We start from the raw sequence: 22,684 nt of genomic DNA on the forward strand, positions 1-22,684 counted from the left end.
TCAAAATGCAGTCAAAACTGCGGGCTTGACCATTCCTAGCTAGTGGTTGAATCTTGGAATTTTTTTTATATTTCTCTGATTAAATAGATACTTATGTACCTAGAAATTACTTTTGGAAAAATAAATAGCAAACTATGAGGCAGCTACAGTTCAATTTTGACCCGCTTCCTCCTGAATCAGCGAAAATTTGTCTTTTTCACCAAAGGTGGATCAAAGCTTTTGACACCCAATCATTTGGTCAATTGTGCATTAAATATGGCCTAGTATTTTAGAAAATTGATTTGGTACAATTTTGCAACAAATATATGATAGTTCCTTCATAAAAAAACTCATTTTGGGCACTCGAAAAATGGAATTTTTTTTGCCAAAAAACTCATTTCTCACGACACCTTTTAAAAGATATTTATCATATTTCATGTTTGTTATTTTTCCTCAAAACTTGTTCACATTTGGTGACACAATGAAAAGGTTTTCGATTTTATTTTTGAATTTTTCAGGTCATAAAATAGCTGACATTGTTTTAACACGTTAATTTTAGTCAACCACGAGTAATTTAGATGGTCATAACGTCGTATTGTAATCTCATTGGTTCATGGACGTGTCACGCGGATCGTGCATCAAACACTGTCGGATGATCGGGGATCCAACGGCAGTCCTCAGCCCTTCCACACCATCCCCGAAACCCTATCTCTGTCCTGTGGTCATTTTCCATCCACCCCCGCCTCCTTTATTTCCCTCGCTCTCTCCTCTCCCCTTCCAGATTCGGCAGAGCTCCTCTCGATCCCCTCCCAATCCCACTCCAGCCGCCACCCCCATTCTCTCCAGATCCCCCTCGTACACCGCCCCCTTCCTCCCGTCACTACACCAACCTCACCGCCGGCCCACCCCTGGTCCTCCCGCCACCTGAGCGCGCCACCCACCGTGTCCACAAAGACTGCCATGGACCTGCGGTGCGCGAGCTAGAGGACGGCGGGGGAGGCCAACAACCTGGCGTGCCGCATGTGCACGCATACCTCACCGGCCCCGCCTACCGCTCTGTCCCCTTCCAAATCCGGCAGAGCTCCTCTCGATCCAGTCCTCCGTCTCATCCCCCTCCTCTCCCCTCAACCGGCGGCCATGGCAACGGCGCTCCGCAAGCTCTCCGCCCGTCGCCAACCCCTCTCCCGCCTCACGCCTCTCTACTCCATGGTACACCGCCCTCTGCTCTCTCCTTTCCTTCTTGAATCGTTTTTGGCGGCCGTCCTCTAGTTTATTATCGCCCGCTCTCACTCTTCCGAAACAATCACGGGCCCTGCCGGTGATTTGATTTGGCTTGTTTGATTTGACTTCGCACGCGTCCCTGCCAGTGACGGAGGAGAGATCCGCAGTCACCGTATGTCCTCCACATCCACCCCGTGCCGATGCGCCCATTGCTCCATGTCCGTTTGTCTGTTTGTTTGTTGCCCGTGCTTATCTTGTTCCCCCCTCCTCGCGTCGGTGCAGTGGCCGAAACAGTTGAAAGCACCACTGGAGGAGGTCGATCCCGAGATTGCCGACATCATCGAGCTCGAGAAGGCCCGCCAATGGAAGGTCTCTGCCGCCGCCATCATCAGCAATCAGTGCCACCATATGACTTGCTATTACCGTGCTTGGTGCTGAATCACGTCAGTCTGTCTGGTTGGAGGGGCTGGAGCTCATCCTGTCGGAGAACTTCACCTCCCTGTCGGTGATGCAGGCGGTGGGATCCATCATGACCAACAAGTACATCGAGGGGTACCCCGGCGCGAGATACTATGGTGGAAACGAGTACGCTCTCGTTCCTTCCTTCTCTGTATTTGTATCTGAAAATTGCTTGGAGCAGAAATTAAATGGATCTGGGTGTTTGTGTCTATGTGTGCAGGCGTAGTACCTAATGCTGCTGAGCTCATTCAGGGAGCAGCTGCTGTGCCCACCTCGACGTCCACGGCGCCGTCGTCCAGCCATCCAAGGTAAAGGTGCTCCCCTCCCTCCCTCCCCCATCTGTTTGATTTGATCCGGAAGCTATGGACTTGGGTTCCTCACGCCTCTTTGTTTGCTATGTTTATTGGTGCTCTACAGGAGAACTCAACTCACTTGTTGCAGGGAAGGAGAGGAGGGTGACGCACGGCCATGGAGAGGAGCAGCAACAACAGCTCAAGATCCTTTCTCCTATCATGTTTCTAAGTTAGCTAAGCATAATCTGTTGTTTAATCCATATTGTCTTATCAAAAGTTGCGCAGAATGTGTTACTTTTGATTGTGATTTGTTCAAAGACATTCAGCTGTGTTGCGATGCTATAATTCTACTCCTAAGGCAAACACATAAGGATGTGCTAGTAATATACTTGTTCAAATCATATATTTGCTTGGCTGCTTTCCTCTTCGGTTTTAGTGGTTCGCTGGATCCGGAATGCCCGTGCTAAGCTATAGTTAGTTGCTGGATAAGCATTATCCCTCTAGTTTCTTGCTTCAGTATTGCTAGTTCTGGTCTTGTTCATGGATCGGTTTTCTCATAAAACTAATGTGCCTGGACAACAATGTGTGTATGTTCTGGCATGTCAATTTGTGTACTAACTTTTAAATCAGATTTGGACAACAGTTTGTGTATGTTCTAGTGGTTGAATCTTTGAAATGATTCCTTTTGCTTGATGAATCATTAGTTGTGCTTCTAATATAGTTTTCTGCCAGTACCTTAACTTTGGAGCTGGCTATTTACTCTTTTCAGTGTACTAACCAATCCTCTTTTCAGGTTGTTGATGTCTACTACACAACCTTCTTCTTGTAGACGTTGTTGGGCCTCCAAATGCAGAGGTTTGTAGGACAGTAGCAAATTTCCCTCAAGTGGATGACCTAAGGTTTATCAATCCGTAGGAGGCGTAGGATGAAGATGGTCTCTCTCAAGCAACCCTGCAACCAAATAACAAAGAGTCTCTTGTGTCCCCAACACACCCAATACAATGGTAAATTGTATACGTGCACTAGTTCGGCGAAGAGATGGTGATACAAGTGGTATATGGATAGTAGATATGAGTATTTGTAATCTGAAATTATAAAAACAGCAAGGTAGCAAGTGATAAAAGTGAGCGTAAACGGTATTGCAATGATGGTAAATAAGGCCTAGGGTTCATACTTTCGCCAGTGTAAGTTCCCTCAACAATTATAACATAATTGGATCACATAACTATCCCTCAACATGCAACAAAGAGTCACTCCAAAGTCACTAATAGCGGAGAACGAATGAAGAGATTATGGTAGGGTACGAAACCACCTCAAAGTTATTCTTTCCAATCAATCCGTTGGGCTATTCCTATAAGTGTCACAAACGGCCCTAGAGTTCGTACTAGAATAACACCTTAAGACACAAATCAACCAAAACCCTAATGTCACTTAGATACTCCAATGTCACCTCAAGTATCTGTGGGTATGATTATACGATATGCATCACACAATCTCAGATTCATCTATTCAACCAACACATAGAACCTCAAAGAGTGCCCCATAGTTCGTACTGGAGAATCACGACGAAAACATGTGGCAACCCCTATGCATAGGTTCATGGGCGGAACCCGCAAGTTGATCACCAAAATATACATCAAGTGAATCACGTGGTATCCCATTGTCACCACAAATACGCACGGCAAGACATACATCAAGTGTTCTCAAATCTTTAAAGACTCAATCCGATAAGATAACTTCAAAGGGGAAACTCAATCCATTACAAGAGAGTAGAGGGGGGAGAAAACATCATAGGATCCAAATATAATAACAAAGCTCGCGATACATCAAGATCGTATCACCTCAAGAACATGAGAGAGAGAGATCAAACACATAGCTACTGGTACATACCCTCAGCCTCGAGGGAGAACTACTCCCTCCTCATCATGGAGAGCACCGGCATGATGAAGATGGCCACCGGAGAGGGATTCCCCCCTTTGGCAGGGTGCCGGAACGGGTCTAGATTGGTTTTCGGTGGCTACGGAGGCTTCTGGCGGCGGAACTCCCGATCTATTGTGCTCCCGGATGTTTTTAAGGTATATGGAGATATGTAGGTGGAAGAAGTACGTCAGGGAGCCATGAGGGGCCCACGAGGGTGGTGGGCGCGCCCAGGGGGGTGGGCGCGCCCCCTACCTCATGGCCTCCTTGAAGCGTCCCTTACGTGGACTCCAAGTCTCCCGGGCTTCTTCTGATAAAAAATAAGTTCCGTGAAGTTTCAGGTCAATTGGACTCCATTTGATTTTCCTTTTCTGCGATACTCTAATACAAGGAAAAAACAGAAACTGGCACTGGGCTCTGGGTTAATAGGTTAGTCCAAAAAATAATATAAAAGTGCATAATAAAGCCCATAAACATCCAAAGTTGATAATATAATAGCATGGATCAATAAAAAAATATAGATACGTTGGAGACGTATCAGCATCCCCAAGCTTAATTCCTGCTCGTCCTCGAGTAGGTAAATGATAAAAATAGAATTTTTGATGTGGAATGCTACCTAACATATTTCTCTAAGTAATTATTCTTTATTGTGGAAAGAATATTCAGATCCATAAGATTCAAGACAAAAGTTTAATATTGACATAAAAATAATAATACTTCAAGCATACTACCTAAGCAATTATGTCTTCTCAAAATAACATGCCCAAAGAAAGTTATCCCTACAAAATCATATGGTCTGGCTATGCTCCATGTTCACCACACAAAATATTTAAATCATGCACAACCCCGATGACAAGCCAAGCAATTGTTTCATACTTTAAATTTTCTCAAACTTTTTCAATCTTCACGCAACACATGAGCGTGAGCCATGGACATAGCACTATAGGTGGAATAGAATGGTGGTTGTGGAGAAGACAAAAAGGAGAAGATAGTCTCACACAACTAGGCGTATCAACATGCTATGGAGATGCCCACCAATATATATCAATGTGAGTGAGTAGGGATTGCCATGCAACGGATGCACTAGAGCTATAAGTGTATGAAAGCTCAAAAAGAAACTAAGTGGGTGTGCATCCATCTTGCTTGCTCACGAAGACCTAGGGCATTTTGAGGAAGCCCATCATTGGAATATACAAGCCAAGTTCTATAATGAAAGATTCCCACTAGTATATGAAAGTGACAACATAGGAGACTCTCTATCATGAAGATCATGGTGTTACTTTGAAGCACAAGTGTGGTAAAAGGATAGTAGCATTGCCCCTTCTCTCTTTCTCTCATTTTTTATTTTATTTTTTTATTTGGGCCTTTATTTTTTTATGGCCTCTTTTCTATTTTTTTATTTGGGCTTCTTTGGCCTCTTTTATTTATTTATTTTTGTCCGGAGTCTCATCCCGACATGTGGGGGAATCATGGTCTCCATCATCCTTTCCTCACTTGGGACAATGCTCTAATAATGAAGATCATCACACTTTTATTTACTTACAACTCAAGAATTACAACTTGATACTTAGAACAAGATATGACTCTATATGAATGCCTCCGGCGGTGTACCGGGATGTGGAATTATGAAAGAATTATGAATGGTGGCTTTGCCACAAATACGATGTCAACTACATGATCATGCATAGCAATATGACAATGATGAAGCGTGTCATAATAACGGAACGGTGGAAAGTTGCATGGCAATATATCTCAGAATGGCTATGGAAATGCCATAATAGGTAGGTATGGTGGCTGTTTTGAGGAAGGTAAATGGTGAGTTTATGGTACCGGCGAAAGTTGCGCGGTACTAGAGAGGCTAGCAATGCTGGAAGGGTGAGAGTGCGTATAATCCATGGACTCAACATTAGTCATAAAGAACTCACATACGTATTGAAAAAATCTATTAGTTATTGAAACAAAGTACTACGCGCATGCTCCTAGGGGGATAAATTGGTAGGAAAAGACCATCGCTCGTCCCCGACCGCCACTCATAAGGAAGGCAATCAATAAATAAATCATGCTCCGACTTCATCTCATAACGGTTCACCATACGTGCATGCTACAGGAATCACAAACTTCAACACAAGTATTTCTCAAATTCACAATTACTCAACTAGCATGACTCTAATATCACCATCTTCAAATCTCAAAACAATCATCAAGTATCAAACTTCTCATAGTATTCAATGCACTTTATATGAAAGTTTTTATTATATCCCTCTTGGATGCCCATCATATTAGGACTAGTTTCATAACCAAAGCAAACTGCCATGCTGTTCTAAAGACTCTCAAAATGATATAAGTGAAGCATGAGAGTTCATCAATTTCTTAAAAATAAAACCACCACCGTGCTCTAAAAAGATATAAGTGATGCACTAGAGCAACAACAAACTACTCCGAAAGATATAAGTGAAGATCAATGAGTAGTCGAATAATTATGCAACTATGTGAAGACTCTCAGACATTTAATAATTTCAGATCTTGGTATTTTATTCAAACATCAAGAAAAACTAAATAAAATAAAATGACGCTCCAAGCAAAACACATATCATGTGGCGAATAAAAATATAGCTCCAAGTAAAGTTACCGATGAACGAAGACGAAAGAGGGGATGCCTTCCGGGGCATCCCCAAGCTTAGGCTCTTGGTTGTCCTTGAATGTTGCCTTGGGGTGCCTTGGGCATCCCCAAGCTTAGGCTCTTGCCACTCCTTATTCCATAGTCCATCGAATCTTTACCCAAAACTTGCAAACTTCACACACAAAACTTAACAGAAAACTCGTAAGCTCCATTAGTATAAGAAAGAAAACCACCCTCATAAGGTACTGTAATGAACTCATTCTAAATTCATATTGGTGTAATATCTACTGTATTCCAACTTCTCTATGGTTCATACCCTCCGATACTACTCATAGATTCATCAAAATAAGCAAACAACACGATGAAAATAGAATCTGTCAAAAACAGAACAGTCTGTAGTAATCTGGATCAAACATATACTTCTGGAACTCATAAAATTCTCAAATAAACTGATGGACCTGAGTAATTTATCTATTAATCATCTTCAAAAATAATTAACTAAATATCACTCTCCAAATAAAAATGGCAGCAATTCTCGTGAGCGCTAAAGTTTCTGTTTTTTACAGCATGATCAAGAAGACTTTCCCCAAGTCTTCCCAAAGGTTCTACTTGGCACAAACACTAATTAAAAGCATAAAACCACATATAAACAGAGGCTAGATGAATTATTTATTACTAAACAGGAACAAAAATCAAGGAACAAAAATAAAGTTAGGTTGCCTCCCAACAAGCACTATCGTTTAATTAATGCCCCTAGCTAGGCATGATGATTTCAATGATGCTCACATAAAAGATAAGAATTGAAACATAAAGAGAGCATCATGAAGAATATGACTAGCACATTTAAGTCTAACACACTTCCTATGCATAGGGATTTTGTGAGCAAACATCTTATGGGAACAATAATCAACTAGCATAGGAAGGCAAAACAAGCATAACTTCAAAACTTTAAGCACATAGAGAGGAAACTTGATATTATTGCAGTTCCCACAAGCATATGTTCCTCCCTCATAATAATTTTCAGTAGCATCATGAATGGATTCAACAATATAACCAGCACCTAAAGCATTCTTTTCATGATCTACAAGCATAGAAATTTTATTACTCTCCACATAAGCAAAGTTCTTCTCATTCAGAATAATGGGAGTGTCATAAGAGAGTTGAGTACTATAAATTATTTCCACATTAAAAGAGTAATGTTCATAAAAAGGGTAATCATAATCATGACAAGTTTTATAAATATAATCATCACTACTTTTTATAGCATATGTATCATCACAATAATTATCATAAGTAGGAGGCATGCTATCATCATTATAAATTTGCATATCAAAACTTGGGAGATTAAAAATATCATCTTCATTAAACGTAGCATCCCCAAGCTTGGGACAAACATTAATTGCAGAAAATATATTCTCAAAAACATCATCTTCATCAAACATAGCATCCCCAAGCTTGGGCCTTTTCGTATTATAAGCATAATCACTCTCATCATTAATAGTATGGATAGCACCAATAGTATAGCAATTATCATATTGTTCCAAGCAAGTGCCAAAAAGATTTTCAAGATCATAAGAAGTATCATTATCTTCCACAATTATATTTTCATGAGGCACAATAGTAATGGGAGCAGTATTATTTGGGAGAGATATCTTTTTACCTCTCTTCCTTTTTCTTTTCTTCTTCTTCACCACATCATGTGTGGGTTGAATCCTCTTTTTGGAGCTCCTTATTAATGAGATTGGTTGAATAGGAGGCTCCTCCTCGTTACCTGATTCATCATAAGAAATAATAGGAGGATATTGGGAAGTCTCTTCCCTTTCATTAGTATTCTCTTCATCTTCTATTTGTTTTCTTTCCTTTATGTAATTGGCAATATAAGGATTTTCAATACAATTCACCGCACAATACATATAAATTTCCTCTAGATCAAAATGAAGAACTCTATCAAGGGCAAATTTTGGAATATCCTTAGTTATACGTTTCATTTCTTCATAACCTAAGAGAAAACTAAGTTCATTATGATGTGCAGGGGAAATCAAGTCATCACAATTTTTGGACACGATACGATCATGAAACAATTTGCATTGGGTATTGAAATGATCATGTTCATTGCAAAGCTCACAAGTATGGCCAAGATAATTTAAATTTTCAGCACATTCATCTAGACTTTCTTGCAAGAATTTAGTTTCTAAGTACTTATGCCTCTTGCAATAGCTATCTTCCCTATTTAGTGTGTACTTACAAACCCAATGTACTCCACAAAAATTGACATGTTTATATGAGACATCTTCATCATAACTAGTGCAATCATCATTAGTATCATGGATATTCAAAGTATTCGTACTAACAACATTTCAATCATGCTCATCATTCACATATTTTATGCCAAGCATTCTATGTAATCCTTCTTCTATTATTTGAGCACAATTTTCCTTTCCATCATACTCACGAAAGATATTAAAAAGATGAAGCGTATGAGGTAAACTCAATTCCATTTTCTATAGTTTTCTTTTATAAACTAAACAAGTGCTAAAACAAGAAACAAAAAGATTCGATTGCAAGATCTAAAGATATACCTTCAAGCGCTAACCTACCCGGCAACGGTGTCGGGGGTTTGGTGCGACATATGCCAACGGATGGCTTATCATGGTGGGGGCGAGTAGAACGTCGCCGGTGCCTGGAAACGGGATGAGGCGAAGACATGCACGCCGGCGAATCTTACCCAGCTTCGGGGCTCTCCGGGGAGATAATACCCCTACTGCTGCTCTGCGGGGTCTCCGCATGATCACAATGGTCAAGTGTTTACATGGTTGCTCCTTGAGCTGTGTATGGTGGTAGGAGAGGGCAAGGCTAGCTCTCTCCCTCTATCTGGTGAGGTATAGAACTACTAGGCTCCAACCCTTTGCATGGGTGCCCTGGGGGGTTTATATAGGCCTACCCCCCTAGGGGTACAATGGTAATGTGACTGGACGCGGGCCTAGTCATCAGTGTCTCCGACCTCCGACTTCTCCGCTGACTGCTGGGGCCCGCCGACTGGTGGGCCCCGCCGACTGGTCTGGTACGGAGCCGACAGGCCGCGTCCGCCACGGGCGGGTCTTGCCGGCTGCTGATTACTGTAGCCGTGCTCCTGATGACGCAAGCTTGGTCATGGGGTCGTGGCAACAGCCCCGCCGCCTGGTGGGCGATCACTGTGGCCATTCCCCGTCTCTTCTTGATTAATGGTGCGTGGGCCCGGGGGAGGGCTCGGCCGACTCCCCCGGGCCGACTCCCGTTGGGTCCTACTGGCGGTGGGCCCTGCTGCCTCCAGGCCGTACAGACAAGCCGTCGTGGGCGCAGGACCAGGTACAGTGGTGCTGATGTCAAGGCCGGCTGGGCAACAGTGCCATGCCACGGGGAGATCTTCCCAAGTACGGCGCGCTGTAGCCATGCCTACCCTTGGTAAGGGGCGGGGAGTGGGCTTCATTGTAGCCACGCCCCTGCCCCGCACCCCTCGATGAGGTCACGGTTTGTTGGAGTCGCCGGCCGACTCCCCAAAGCCGGCTTCTCTGGAAGTCGTCCCTGGGACTTGGCCGTCAGCGGGCAGTCGGCCGCCTTGCCGTAGACTCCCCAGGAGGCGGTTCTTCGCCCGGTGGTCTTGAGGGACGCACCCTTCCCCGATGTCTTGAAAGGTCGTGGGGCTCGGGTTGGCCTACCCGCGGCCCATTACTCCGACAGTAGTCCCCGAAGCTGGTGAGGCGCCGCGGACGATCGGCCGAGAAGCCTCAGCAGTTTCTCTTTCCGGGCGCGACACATGGTCTTGATTGACTTCTGCCGGGCTGACTAGAAGGAGTCGGACTCACCCAACTCGGACTTACTCAATTCTGACTTGCTTAGTAGTTCGAACATCGCGGCGGGATTTCAAGTGGCGTGCTAGCTAAGCTTCCAGGCCGCCGCCCGTTCCTGGCCTGTCACACGAGGGCACGTGGCCAGGCCGTTCTGCCATCCCACGCACGCGACGGGATAGGCCCATAGGCGGGGCCCGCCACTACCGTGCCTCGGCGCCCGAGCGGATCCACTGCGGCCCTGGCGGGCGGTTGGGATTCCCGGGAAGTTACTACACGCAGTAACTTTACGTGGATCATGGGGGTCGTGGGGCTGCGGGCGCAGTAAATCCCCATGTCCGCCCCCTCGGCTTCGCAGCCCATAGGACTATAAATAGGGGGAAGAGGGGGGCACGCGCGCCCCTCCTTCCCACTACCCCTCGCTTCTTCCTCCTCGCAGCTCCTCGCTCCCCTGCTTCCTCTTCTCTTCTTCGCCTTGCCGCACGCCCAAGCTCCGGCGAACGCCACGGCGACAGCTTCGCGATGAGCTCTTCCTCCGCGGCCGCGCCTCCCCCAGTGCGCTCTGACACCTGGGATGGCTCCGAGGTCCACGAAGACCATATCGAGTTCCTCCGCCGGACCCGTCGGCTTCCCGGCGAGGATTGCGTGCAGGTGCTTCTCGCGCCAGAGGGGGAGATTTCCCCCACCCCGCGGGAGGGCGAGCGGGTCATCTTCCGCTCACACTGCCTGCGCGGGCTGGGGCTGCCGGCGAGCAGCTTCTTCCGGTCGTTCATGGAGTTTTACGGACTCCAGCCGCACCACCTCACCCCCAACACAGTGGTGCTGCTGTCCGCCTTCGTGGCTCTATGCGAGGGCTTCCTTGGAGTCCTCCCCACCCTCGAGCTCTGGGGGGAGTTCTTCTTCTCCAAGCTCGGCACCCAGGCCGCGGGCATGCCGGCTCAGTGCGACGCCTTCATCGCCGTGCGAAGGACAGGAGCCGACAACCACTTCCCCTCCATCTCGCTGCTGAAGTCGGTGAAGATGTGGCAGCGGTCCTACTTCTATGTCAGGAACGTCGCCACGAGGGGCGACTGGGTTAATCTGCCGGCTTTCGAAGCCGGCCCGCCGGCTGGCAGACTGCCCAACTGGTCGTACCGGGCCAGGTCGCTGACGCCTGCGGGAGCCGGCGCCATCACGCGTCTCCGAGTGCTGATGCAGTCGGAGGGTCTGACTGGCCCGGACCTGTTGGACGCCTTCATCTCGCGCCGAGTTCTCCCACTCGAAGGCCGCCCTCACCTAATATGCCAGATGAGCGGGGGCCGCGACCCGAGTCGGATGTGCACCAAGGACATGCCTCACGAAGAGGTGGCCCTGATGGTGAACTACCTCTCGGACAGCAGGCTCCCGGAGGACTGGCGATTCGGCAAGGAGCCATACTCCCGCGCCAACCCCCCGCCCGTGGTGAGTCGCCTTTCTTTTCTTTAGATTGTCTTCTTGCCGAGTCTTGTTCTAATCAGTCTGCTTTTTGGTTAGAATCCCCTTCTTCACCCACCAGCCGGCACCTCGGGGCCGGCCCGTGAGTTCGCTGCCGATTGGGCGGAGAGCGACGTCGACGACCCCGATCTGGGGGCGGCGGCTCTGGAAGACGACGCTGAGGGAGGAGGAGGGACGACAGGCGACTTCAGTCCCTCGGCTACCTTCGCCGACTGGCCTGAAGACGACGCCGAGGGAGGAGTCGCCCCTCACCATCGGCCAGGAGCCAGCCAGCCGGGCGCGGGCTCTTCTGCTGCGTCGGGCGCTCCAGGCGGCGGGAAGAAGCACCGGGCTGCGCCGACTTTGTTTGGAAGCCGGCCGAAGAAGCCCAAGGGCTCGGCTGCGGCGACCCGGCGGGAAGAGGCAGCCGCGAAGGCCATCCGCTTCCGTAAGGAAGTGAAGAAGCCGCCGTTGGTCTCTGCGTGAGTATTCTGACTTCAAAGTTTATTCTTTCTTCGTGTTTTGTCTGAGTCTCTGCTCGCCCTTCTTTCTTCAGGGCTCCCCTCTCTCTTGAGCGGGTCGCCGCCGCCTCCGTCATGGGGTCAGCGGGGACGCCCGCCACCACTTGGCAGATAGACCCCGCTGCCGACCTCCGGGAGGCGACGGAGCGAAATGCGCAAGAGAAGCACAATGAAGAAGAAGCCCTCCGCCTGGAGAAGGCGGAGGTCGACAAGGTGGAGGCCTCTGCCAAGAAAAAACTAGCGGAGGCCGAAGCCGCCGCCGCGGCGAAGCAGCAGGCTGAGGAAGCCGCACGCCGCTAGGCGGCCTTGCTTGTTACCCCGCTGAACTCTGCGCCGCCGCCGCCGGAGTTCACGAGGCAGACTGGAGGAGCCGGCGGGGAGAACCTCGTCGAGGAGAGGGAAGGCGGCGAGCCCTCTACTTCGGGCGCGAACATTCCGCTGCCGCCTCCGCTGCCGTCTGAAGGCGTGCGAGGCGAGCAGCCAGCGGACCCTCCGGTGCCGCCGACCGAAGAAGAGGCTGTGGCGAGGCTACTCCTCCAGGTCGGCTCGCCAGTGCGCCGTCGTCTGGAGAAGGCAACTTCAGCACCCTGCCCCCTGGAGGCCGGCACCGCCAGCTCCGCGGCTCCAAACGCCGAGGCGACGAGGACCGCACCTGTTGGATGGGTGCGGGGAGGCGGCACAGGGCCGCTGAACGGGGCACTCCTGGACGTCCAGGCGAATCTCCGCGCTGAGGGCGACGCACTCCAGAGCTGCACCAAGGCGTTCCTGGCGTCGCGGGCGGCCGTCCGGGTATGTCTTTTCTTTGGGCCTGTATTTTTCTTGTTCCTCTCTGTGGGGGCGCGCCAGCGCACCCACTGGGTGTAGTCCCCGAGTTTCGGGTCGGCTGCTGAGCAGGCGGTCCGGAACTCCAATTTGATGAACTTCTGGGTACTAACTTTGTCTGAAATGCTTGTTGCAGGACTACCACAACCTCCGCGTCACCACCTTCAACCGTAATGTTGAAGAGTTGGGCAAGCGGACCGCCGACTTGGCGGAGAGCCGGAGTAAGTCCTTCTCCTTTTTTCTCTTCTCTGCGGGGGCGCGCTAGCGCACCCGCGGGCTGTAGTCCCCGAGATTCGGGCCGACTGCTGAGCAGTCGGGCAGGATCTCCCCGGCGACCTACTTTATTGACGACTGCTGTCCTTCTTTCTTTCCTTCAGGGGCCAACGCTGCTCTTCAACAGCGGCTGAGCGAAGCCAACTCCGCCCTGCTCGCCAAAGGGGAGGAGTGCGGCAAGCTCGCCGCGGAGCACGATCTCCTGACCACTCAGTTGGCAGAGCAGAAGGGGCTGCTCGTGAAGTCGCAGAGGGAGGCGGAGGAGACGGAGGCCGCCCTCCTGGCCGAGTTCGCGAGCGAGCGCTCTTCCTGGTCTGACAAGGAGGTGATGCTGTCCTCCAGCTTCCACGAGATCGAAGACATCGTTGATGGTGAGTCTCTTTGTTTTCTTTCTTTGAGCCGCCGACCTAGGTCGTGCCGACTCCTGGTTTTTGACTCGCTTTTTGTTTCTTCGTGTCTTTTGCAGACTTCTTCCCTGGGCAGTCTCAGGCCGCTATCCAAGCCATCGAGGCCGATCGTGCAAGTGGGAGGGCGAAGGGCGCAGAGATCGCCGCCGATGCCCCCCAAACTCTTGATGAGCACATTTTGAGTATCGAGGCTCGGCTCCGGCCGGCTCACCGGATGCTGCGCCGGCTTCAGCGCGTCGGCGCCCAGGTGATCTCCGCCCTTTAGCTAGATATGCAGGCTCCGCGCACCCCCAGCCTGACGGCCAACTGGTTGGAGGTCGCGGCTGGTCGCCTCGAGGCCTGGAAGGGCTCTTCGGCCCGGGCTGGAGCGCGCCGGGCCTTGTGTTCGTTAAGGCATGGTACTCGGGCTGGATCTAGACCGGTTGGCCATGCTTCGGTTGGAGGCCCAGCCGGAGCTGGCGGCTGCGGAAGACGCCCTCGTCAAGCGTGTTGCGGCGATCGCCGAGTACATCGACATGAGCATCTTCGTCCCCGAGCGGTCTAAAGACGGCGAGGAGGTCCCACCGGAGTGGTTTGGGATGAACCCAGACTATGATGAAGACTCGGCGGAGGTGATCGGCTCTAGCATCGAGGAGGAGGACGAGGCGGAGGACGAGGGTGAGGCGGAGGCACCAGAAGGCGGAGCAGACGGCCAGCCTCAGCCCGACCGCGCCTCCAGCAATGAGCCACGTGCGACCGATCCGACTGCTGCCGGAGGCGATCAAGCTGAGACTAGCCGGCCGACCGCCCCGACGACTGACGCTGGCGCCTCCTCCGACCCCCCGACTCTGTTTGCCGCCTCCTGAGCTGCCGCTGTGTCTTTTGTTTTATCTACTTCAGTAGTCTTTTGAAGAACTTGTTAATTCGCACAATTCCACCCGCGGGGTGTATTCTGAACCTCTGCTTGACAATTCGGCCAAGGGCCTGTGTTATATATATATATATATATATGTCTATCTTTTCTTGCTCATTGTTCTGTTGGCTGTTTTCCTTTGCTGCTTTCTCCTAGTTGCCTGCCTTGCCAATCGGACAGCCGCTCTGCAGACTGTTGCTGGATCAAGTGCTAGGCTACTTTGGGAAAGCAAGTACTTAGCCGATTTTAAAATTGTTTGAGCAAGTTGGATAGAAAACGACAATCCGACTGTCCGAGAGTCAGTTTGCGAAAAGGGCTAGGAAGCCGTCTTGAGCTATGTTTTACGCTTTGAGTCCCTAGCCATTTTTCATGCGATCACCCATTCTACCTTACCTCTGCCCACCGTACAGTCGCTCTACGAGCTGCGGCTTCTGACAGAAGACGGCTTAGATGTTACACACTACTTGTCCGGCTGCAGGAAGCATTTCATAGTGCCAGGCGGCAAGTCCTCGGGCCGACTTGTCGAGCCCGGTGCCAAGCGGCATGACAAAGAGTAACATACTTGTAGGCATAATTTTTATCGTATAGAGAAAAGAGGGCAGTCCCCGAGCTCGTCTCAAGGGGCCCGAAGTCTTGTTACTTTAATACAAAGGGTAGCATGGTACATACTGCATCAACTGTAAAATCTTCGGAGAAGATTTGCATTCCGTGGCCACTCTGTCTCCTTGCCGGAGTCGTCCCTCTTGCGTGCTTGGGGCTTCTGAGCGTCGATCAGGTAGTAGGAGTTGTTGCCTAGTACTTTGCTGATGATGAAAGGGCCTTCCCAAGGCGGCGACAGCTTGTGCTGGCCGGCTGTTCGCTGGATCAGCCGGAGTACAAGGTCGCCTTCTTGGAAAGATCTTGGCCTGACCTTCCTGTTGTGGTATCGGCGCAGGCTTTGCTGGTAGATACTGGACCGGCTGAGTGCCAACAGCTGACCCTGGTCCAGCAAATCGACGCCGTCTTGTCGTGCTTCTTTTGCTTCCTCCTCGGTGTACATGGTGACTCGTGGGGAGTCGAACTCTATGTCCGTTGGGATGACGGCTTCGGCACCGTAGACGAGGAAGAAGGGCGTGAAGCTGGTTGACTTGTTTGCAGTCGTGCGCAGACTCCAGAGGACGGCTGGCAGCTCGTCGAGCCAGCAGCCAGCCAAGCGCTCCAGAGGCTCGATCAGCCGAGGCTGGATGCCGGACAGGATGAGGCCGTTTGCTCGCTCCACTTGGCCGTTTGACTGCGGGTGGGCGACGGACGCTAGGTCCAGTCGGATGCCCTGTGTTGCGCAGAAACGGGCCAAGGCGCCTTTGGCAAAATTTGTGCCATTGTCGGTGATGATGCTGTGTGGTATGCCGTACCGAATTGTGATATCGGTGATGAAGGTCACGGCAGTCGGACCGTTCAGTTTCTTGATTGGCTTCACTTCCACCCACTTGGTGAACTTGTCCACTGCGACAAGTAGGTGAGTTAGACCACCTCGTGCTGTTTTGAATGGTCCCACCATGTCTAGACCCCAAACTGCGAAAGGCCAAGCAATGGGGATGGTCTTGAGCGCTGAAGCCGGCTGGTGCGGCTTGGAGCTGAACTTCTGGCACCCTTTGCATTTTTGGACCAACTCCTTGGCCTCTCCCAAGGTAGTCGGCGAAAAGAAACCGTGCCGAAAAGCTTTGGCGATGAGTGCTCTTGAAGCCGCATGGTGGCCACATTCGCCTTGATGGATGTCTTTGAGGATTGCCTGGTCTTGCTCTATCTCTACGCAGCACTGGTAGACACCAGTGACGCTGCGCCTGACCAGCTCTCTGTTGACTATGGTATAGGCTACTGCCCGGCGTTGTACTTGCCGAGCTGAGGTCTCATCAGTTGGTAGCTCTTTGTTCACCAGAAATTTGAGGATGGGCTGGGCCCATGAGGGTGCTGCTATTTCGTCGACTATCAAAACTGCGACTTGGACGAGGGCGGCTGGGCTGAGAGGCGGCGAGCTGGAGTCAACAACCGCTTGTTGGGCTGATGAAGTCCCCAGGCCGACTGGCTCGGTCCTTGGGCCGAGTTCTGGAATCTTCAAGTCCATCACCGCAGTCCCCGGGCCGGGCTTGATTGTGGCAGCTTTGGAGTCGCCTGCCAAAGTCCCTGTTCCGACTACCGGAACTCTGGAGTCGGGTCCGCCGTCTTCGGGAGGAGCCGGCACAAAGATGGAGTCTGATTCTGGTGAAGGCTTGACAGACGGCTTGAGGAGGTGTTGAAGGGCGACGCCAGATGGTATTGCTTGGCGGGTAGAGCCGATTCGTGCCAAGGCGTCTGCTTGGTCGTTGTTGTTTCTTGGCACATGGAGGAACTCGCACCCTTCGAAATACCCGCTGAGTTGCTACACGAGGAAACAGTAGCTCGCCATGTTTGCGTCTTTGGCGTCCCAGTCGCCAGACGACTGCTGGACCACTAAGTCCGAGTCGCCATAACACAAGATCCGGCGGATGCCAAGTTCTTTGGCAAGCCGGAGCCCGTGAATGAGCGCCTCGTACTCAGCCACGTTGTTGGAGGCGGCAAAATGGATTTGCAGTGCATATTTGAGCTTGTCGCCTTTGGGAGAGGTGAGGACGACGCCGGCTCCCAAGCCGGTACGCATCTTGGAGCCGTCGAAGTGCATCCGCCAATGGGTGGAGTCAGGTGCTGGAGGCAGGTACTGGCTCTCGGCCCAGTCGATGAGGAAGTCGGCTAGTGCTTGTGATTTGATAGCGGTGCGGGGCTGGTAGTAGATGGTGTAAGGAGCCAGCTCTATGGCTCATTTGGCCACTCGACCAGAGGCATCACGGCTGCCGATGATCTCGGCTAGTGGAGCCGTGCAGACCATCGTGATTGGATGTTCTTGAAAGTAAGGCTTCAATTTCTTGGCAGCAAAGTGCACGCCATAGCACATCTTCTGGTAGTGGGGGTAGTTCTGCTTGGAGGTCGACAGTACCTCGCTCAGGTAATATACTGGTCTCTGGACAGGTAGCGCCTTGCCTTCCTCCTTGCGCTCTACTACAATGACTGTGCTGACTACTCGGCTGTTGGCGGCGATGTACGAGAGCATAGGTTCCTTGGGAGTCGGAGCCGCCAGGACGGGTGGAGTAGTCAGCATCTTCTTCAACTGGTGGAAAGCTTCGTCCACCTTATGGTTCCACTCAAAAAGAGTGGTCTTCTTCATGAGTTGGTATAAGAGGAGAGCTTTCTCGCCCAGCCGACTGATGAATCGGCTGATGGATGCCAAGCAGCCGGCGAACTTCTGCACATCCAGCAGTCGGCTAGGTACCTCCATTCTCTCGATGACCTTGATATTTACTGGGTTGCATTCTATGCCGCGTTCAGAGACCAGGAAACCTAGCAGCTGGCCAGCTGGTACTCCGAAAACACACTTCTCAGGGCTGAGCTTGATCTGGAACCGGCGCAGGTTCTCAAAGGTCTCCTTGAGGTCTTCCAGCAATGTTCCTCGCTTTTCTGTCTTCACCACCACGTCGTCCACGTAAACGTGGGCGTTCCTACTGAGCTACTTGAGGAGGCACTTCTGCATGCAACACTGAAAGGTGGCGCTGGCATTCCTCAAGCCGAATGTCATGGTGAGGTAGCAGAATGCTCCAAACGGCGTGATGAAGGCGGTCTTCAACCTATCAGCCGGGTTCAGCTTGATCTGGTGATATCCTGAGTATGCATCCAAGAAACTCAACAGCTCGCATCCGTCTGTGGAGTCTATCACCTGATCAATTCTCGGCAGAGTATACGGGTCCTTGGGGCAGGCCTTGTTGAGGCTCATGTAGTCAATACACATTCGCCATTGCTTGTTCTTCTTTAGCACCAGGACCGGATTTGCCAGCCACTCCGGGAAGAAAACTTCCATAACGAAGCCGGCTGCTAGGAGTCGAGCTATCTCTTCTCTGACAACTCTTCTCTTCTCTTCTGATAAGCGGCGCAGGGGCTGCCTGACCGGCTTTGCATCAGATCGGACGTGTAACTTGTGCTCGGCGAATTCTGTCAGCACACCTGGCATGTATTTGGGAGACCATGCGAAGATGTCCCGATTCTCACGGAGGAAATCAACGAGATCGCCTTCCTATTTGCTGTCAAGGTTTGCACCTACGACGGCGTACCTCTCTGGGTGTTCCGGATCCAAGGGTATCTTCTTTGTCTCCTTGGCCGGCTTAAATGAACCTTCGGCTTCCGACTCCTTCGGGTCGGGCGATATCTCCGGCTGCTTGCCGGCCATCGCCATAGCTCGCTCAAGGAGTCGCTTCTCGGCCGCAATCACCAGGGACTCGGCCAGCCGACTGCTCTCGACCGCGCAAGCGGACGACTTCCGGTAGTCACCGGCCAAAGTCAGAATTCCCCTGGAACTGGGCATCTTCATCTTGAGGTAGGCGTAGTGGGGGACCGCCATGAACTTGGCCAAGGCGGGCCGGCCAAGTAGCGCATGGTATGGGCTCTCAAGGTCCACCACCTCAAACCAAACAGACTCTCTTCGGAAGTGATCTTTGTCCCCAAAGAGGACGTCAATCAGGATCTTGCCGATTGGTGAACAGGAAAGCCCAGGAACAATGCCGTGGAACATAGTCCGGCTGTTCTGAAGCTGTCTCTGCTTGATTCCTAACTTCTCCATGGTGTCCTTGTACAGGATGTTGATGCTGCTGCCCCCATCTATCAGAACTCGCGAGAAACGCGCGGCCCGTTTGTCCGTGGCAAAGGTGGCATCCAGGACCAAGGCGTAGGAGCCCGGACTCGGCATCACTTCTGGGTGGTCAGCCCTGCTCCAGCTGATGGGCCTCTCTGACCAGTGCATGAACTCTGGCGTCTCTGAGGCTACCGCGTTCACCTCTTGTCGCTGCAGCCGCCTGCTGCGTCGATCGTCAGCCACACTGGTGAACACCACATAGGCTCCATGCTCTTCAGGGTACTCGTCTTGTACTGCGCCGACTGGCCTGACTGCCGGCTGCTGGGGCGAAGGCGGAGGCGGCTGCCCAGCAGGCGGGGGTGGCAGGAGGCCGTCTCCCTTGGCGATCCTGGTGAGCCAATGGCACTTCCGGGTGGTGTGATTTGATGGCTTCGCGCCGCTGTGGAACTTGCAAGGTCCATCCAAGGTCTGCTCATAGGAGAAGGCCGGCAACCAGTTCGGCTTGCTGCCTTTCTGTCGCTTGGACGGAGGCTGCTCTTCTGGCTGCTGGGCTTCGACGGTCGCGACCCGCCGGCTGCTGGAAGCCAGCGGGGCCTTGCACTTGTGGTCGCCCTGCTGTTGTCGCCGGCCGGCGTCTGCTGCCGAAGTTCTTGGAGCCTGAGGAGCTACCTTGCCAGTCGTGCTGATTTGAATTTCCGTCTTCATGGAGGAGTCGGCCGTAGCGTACTTGTCCGCTATGATCAGCAGCTCGTCGAGGGTTTCTGGCTCATCGCAAAGGAGCTTGTGCTTGAGGAGGGTGCCTTCTCGGCACCCGGCTGTGAAGTACTCGATGGCCTGCACCTCGTGCACGCCCTCGCAGGAGTTTCGGAGCTCAGCCCAACGCATGAGGTAGTCGCGAGTCGACTCATCAGGACCTTGCACGCATAGGGAGAGCTGGTGAGGCTTGGGAGGACGCTTGTACGTGCTGGTGAAGTTGCGAACCAATGCTTCCGTGAAGTCGACCCAGCTGTTGGATGCTGCGGGGCTTTAGGCTGTTCAGCCATGTCCGAGCCGTGCCCTGGAGCATGAGCGGGACGTACTTTACGGCGACACGCTTGTTGCCGTTTGCTATGCTGACCGCCGTGGATTAGTCGACTAGCCAGTCTTCTGGCTTCACGGAGCCGGTATACTTGGGCGTGTCTCTTGGGAGCGTGAACCCTCTGGGAAAGGGCTCGTCCCGAATGCGGGGCCCGAAACAAGGCGGACCCAGCTCGTCTTCTTCTTCCAGCACCAGGGACCGGTGAAGTCGGTCGATCCGGTGGCGGGCGTCATTCTCCCCAACTCCCTCTCAGCGGTCAAGGCGGTCACCAAAAGCGGATGGTCAACAGGCGGCGGGGAGACTCGCCTCTCCTTGCGGGGAGGGGGAGGTCGACAGTCGTCCCGTCGTTCTACTGCTCTCGGTTGGCCGTCTCGGTCGCGCTCTATGGTAATCCGAGTTCGACTATGGCTGACAGCCGGCTCCTTGTCCTTCCTTCCTCGGGTACCACTAGTCGGCGTCCGAGACGTCGCGCCTTGATCTCGGTGCGGGTCGTCGTTTGGCCGCTGTGGTGTCTCCGTGCGGCAGCCGGCCTCGTTCTGCGCAGCGGCAGCGTCGAGGAGCCGCTGGACTCGCTCCATCATGAGGTGGCGCTCTTCGCCCTCGAAATTGTCCAGCTCATCCGCCTCTGCCTGGGCGGCTCGGATGTTCTCCGTTGGCGTGGCATACATGGGGCGGCTAGCCCCAAACAGGCTGGCGATGGCTACACCGCGCTGCTGAACCTCGCCAAGGCGGCTGGGCCCTGCCAGAGCCGGCGAGCCACCAACAGCGCGATCCATCTCCCGCTGGTAAGCTTCTGACAAGCGTCTCATGCTGGCTAGCTTCTTCGCGCCTTCAACAAGCTGAAGGCCGCGCGCTTCTAACGTCTCTGCGTCAGCATCTTCTGGAATGGGCGCAGCTAGGTCTTGCAGCGCCGCGCCGAGTGAGTCGGGCGCCCTTCCACCAGGGAACTCGTCATGACTGATGACCAGCACCTCAGTGACGGTGCTCCCGTCGCTCTCCGCATGGGGGAGAGGTTCGTCGTAGACCACCATGTTGGAGGGGAAAGCGTCAACCGACGCGGTGTCGGAGTCGACCAGCATCGGGTCGGTGGAGCCTACGGACTCCAAGTCTACGGCAGGCTCGCCGGAAACGTGGAGTTGATCGAGGAGGCCCGCGAGGAGGTTTTCGGGGCTGCCTACACCTGCGTCGGACGCAGGTTCGTCGGAGAGGCAGACCCCGCCGACAAGTTCGGCCAAGGAGCTGGCCGCGCAGGCGATCTCAATGCCGTGCAGCGCGTCGACGCAAGCTTCGTCTGGCGTGCCTGGCTGGCTGTGCTCGCCAGGGAGGAAAAGGGTTCCCGTCCAGAACAGATCTCCGGACGGTGGTGCACCATGCCCCACGGTGGGCGCCAAATGTCGGGGGTTTGGTGCGACATATGCCAACGGATGGCTTATCATGGTGGGGGCGAGTAGAACGTCGCTGGTGCCTGGAAACGGGATGAGGCGAAGACATGCACGCCGGCGAATCTTACCTAGCTTTGGGGCTCTCCGGGGAGATAATACCCCTACTGCTGCTCTGCGGGGTCTCCGCATGATCACTATGGTCAAGTGTTTACACGGTTGCTCCTTGAGCTGTGTATGGTGGTAGGAGAGGGCAAGGCTAGCTCTCTCCCTCTATCTGGTGAGGTATAGAACTACTGGGCTCCAACCCTTTGCATGGGTGCCCTGGGGGGTTTATATAGGCCTACCCCCCAGGGGTACAATGGTAATGTGACTGGGCGCGCGTGGGCCTAGCAGTCAGTGTCTCCGACCTCCGACTTCTCCATCGACTGCTGGGCCCCGCCGACTGGTCTGGTACGGAGCTGACAGGCCGCGTCCGCCGCGGGCGGGTCTTGCCATCTGCTGATTACTGTAGCCATGCTCCTGATGATGCAAGCTTGGTCATGGGGTCGTGGCAACAGCCCCGCCGCCTGGCGGGCGATCACTGTGGCCACTCCCCGTCTCTTCTTGATTAATGGCGCGTGGGCCCGGGGGAGGGCTCGGCCGACTCCCCCGGGCCGACTCCCGTTGGGTCCGACTGGCGGTGGGCCCTGCTGCCTCCAGGCCATACAGACAAGCCGTCATGGGCGCAGGACCAGGTACAGTGGTGCTGATGTCAGGGCCGGCTGGGCAACAGTGCCATGCCGCGGGGAGATCTTCCCAAGTACGGCGCACTGTAGCCATGCCTGCCCTTGGTAAGGGGCGGGGAGTGGGCTTCATTATAGCCACGCCCCTGCCCC

General features: G+C 52.5%; 1 long non-coding RNA gene across 1 annotated transcript; it reads left to right on the plus strand.

Annotated features, from left to right (window-relative positions):
* The first annotated feature begins 1,166 nt into the window (after positions 1 to 1,166).
* Positions 1,167 to 2,353, plus strand: LOC147961099 (uncharacterized). The gene is made up of 4 exons (XR_015611761.1): positions 1,167 to 1,372; positions 1,483 to 1,785; positions 1,880 to 1,967; positions 2,077 to 2,353. It is a non-coding gene; the product is annotated as an uncharacterized LOC147961099 (long non-coding RNA).
* Positions 2,354 to 22,684: the final 20,331 nt, after the last annotated feature.

This window comes from Triticum urartu, chromosome 7A, assembly GCF_056163025.1.
Source record: "Triticum urartu cultivar PI428250 chromosome 7A, HENAU_Tu73, whole genome shotgun sequence".
Lineage (NCBI taxonomy): Eukaryota > Viridiplantae > Streptophyta > Magnoliopsida > Poales > Poaceae > Triticum > Triticum urartu.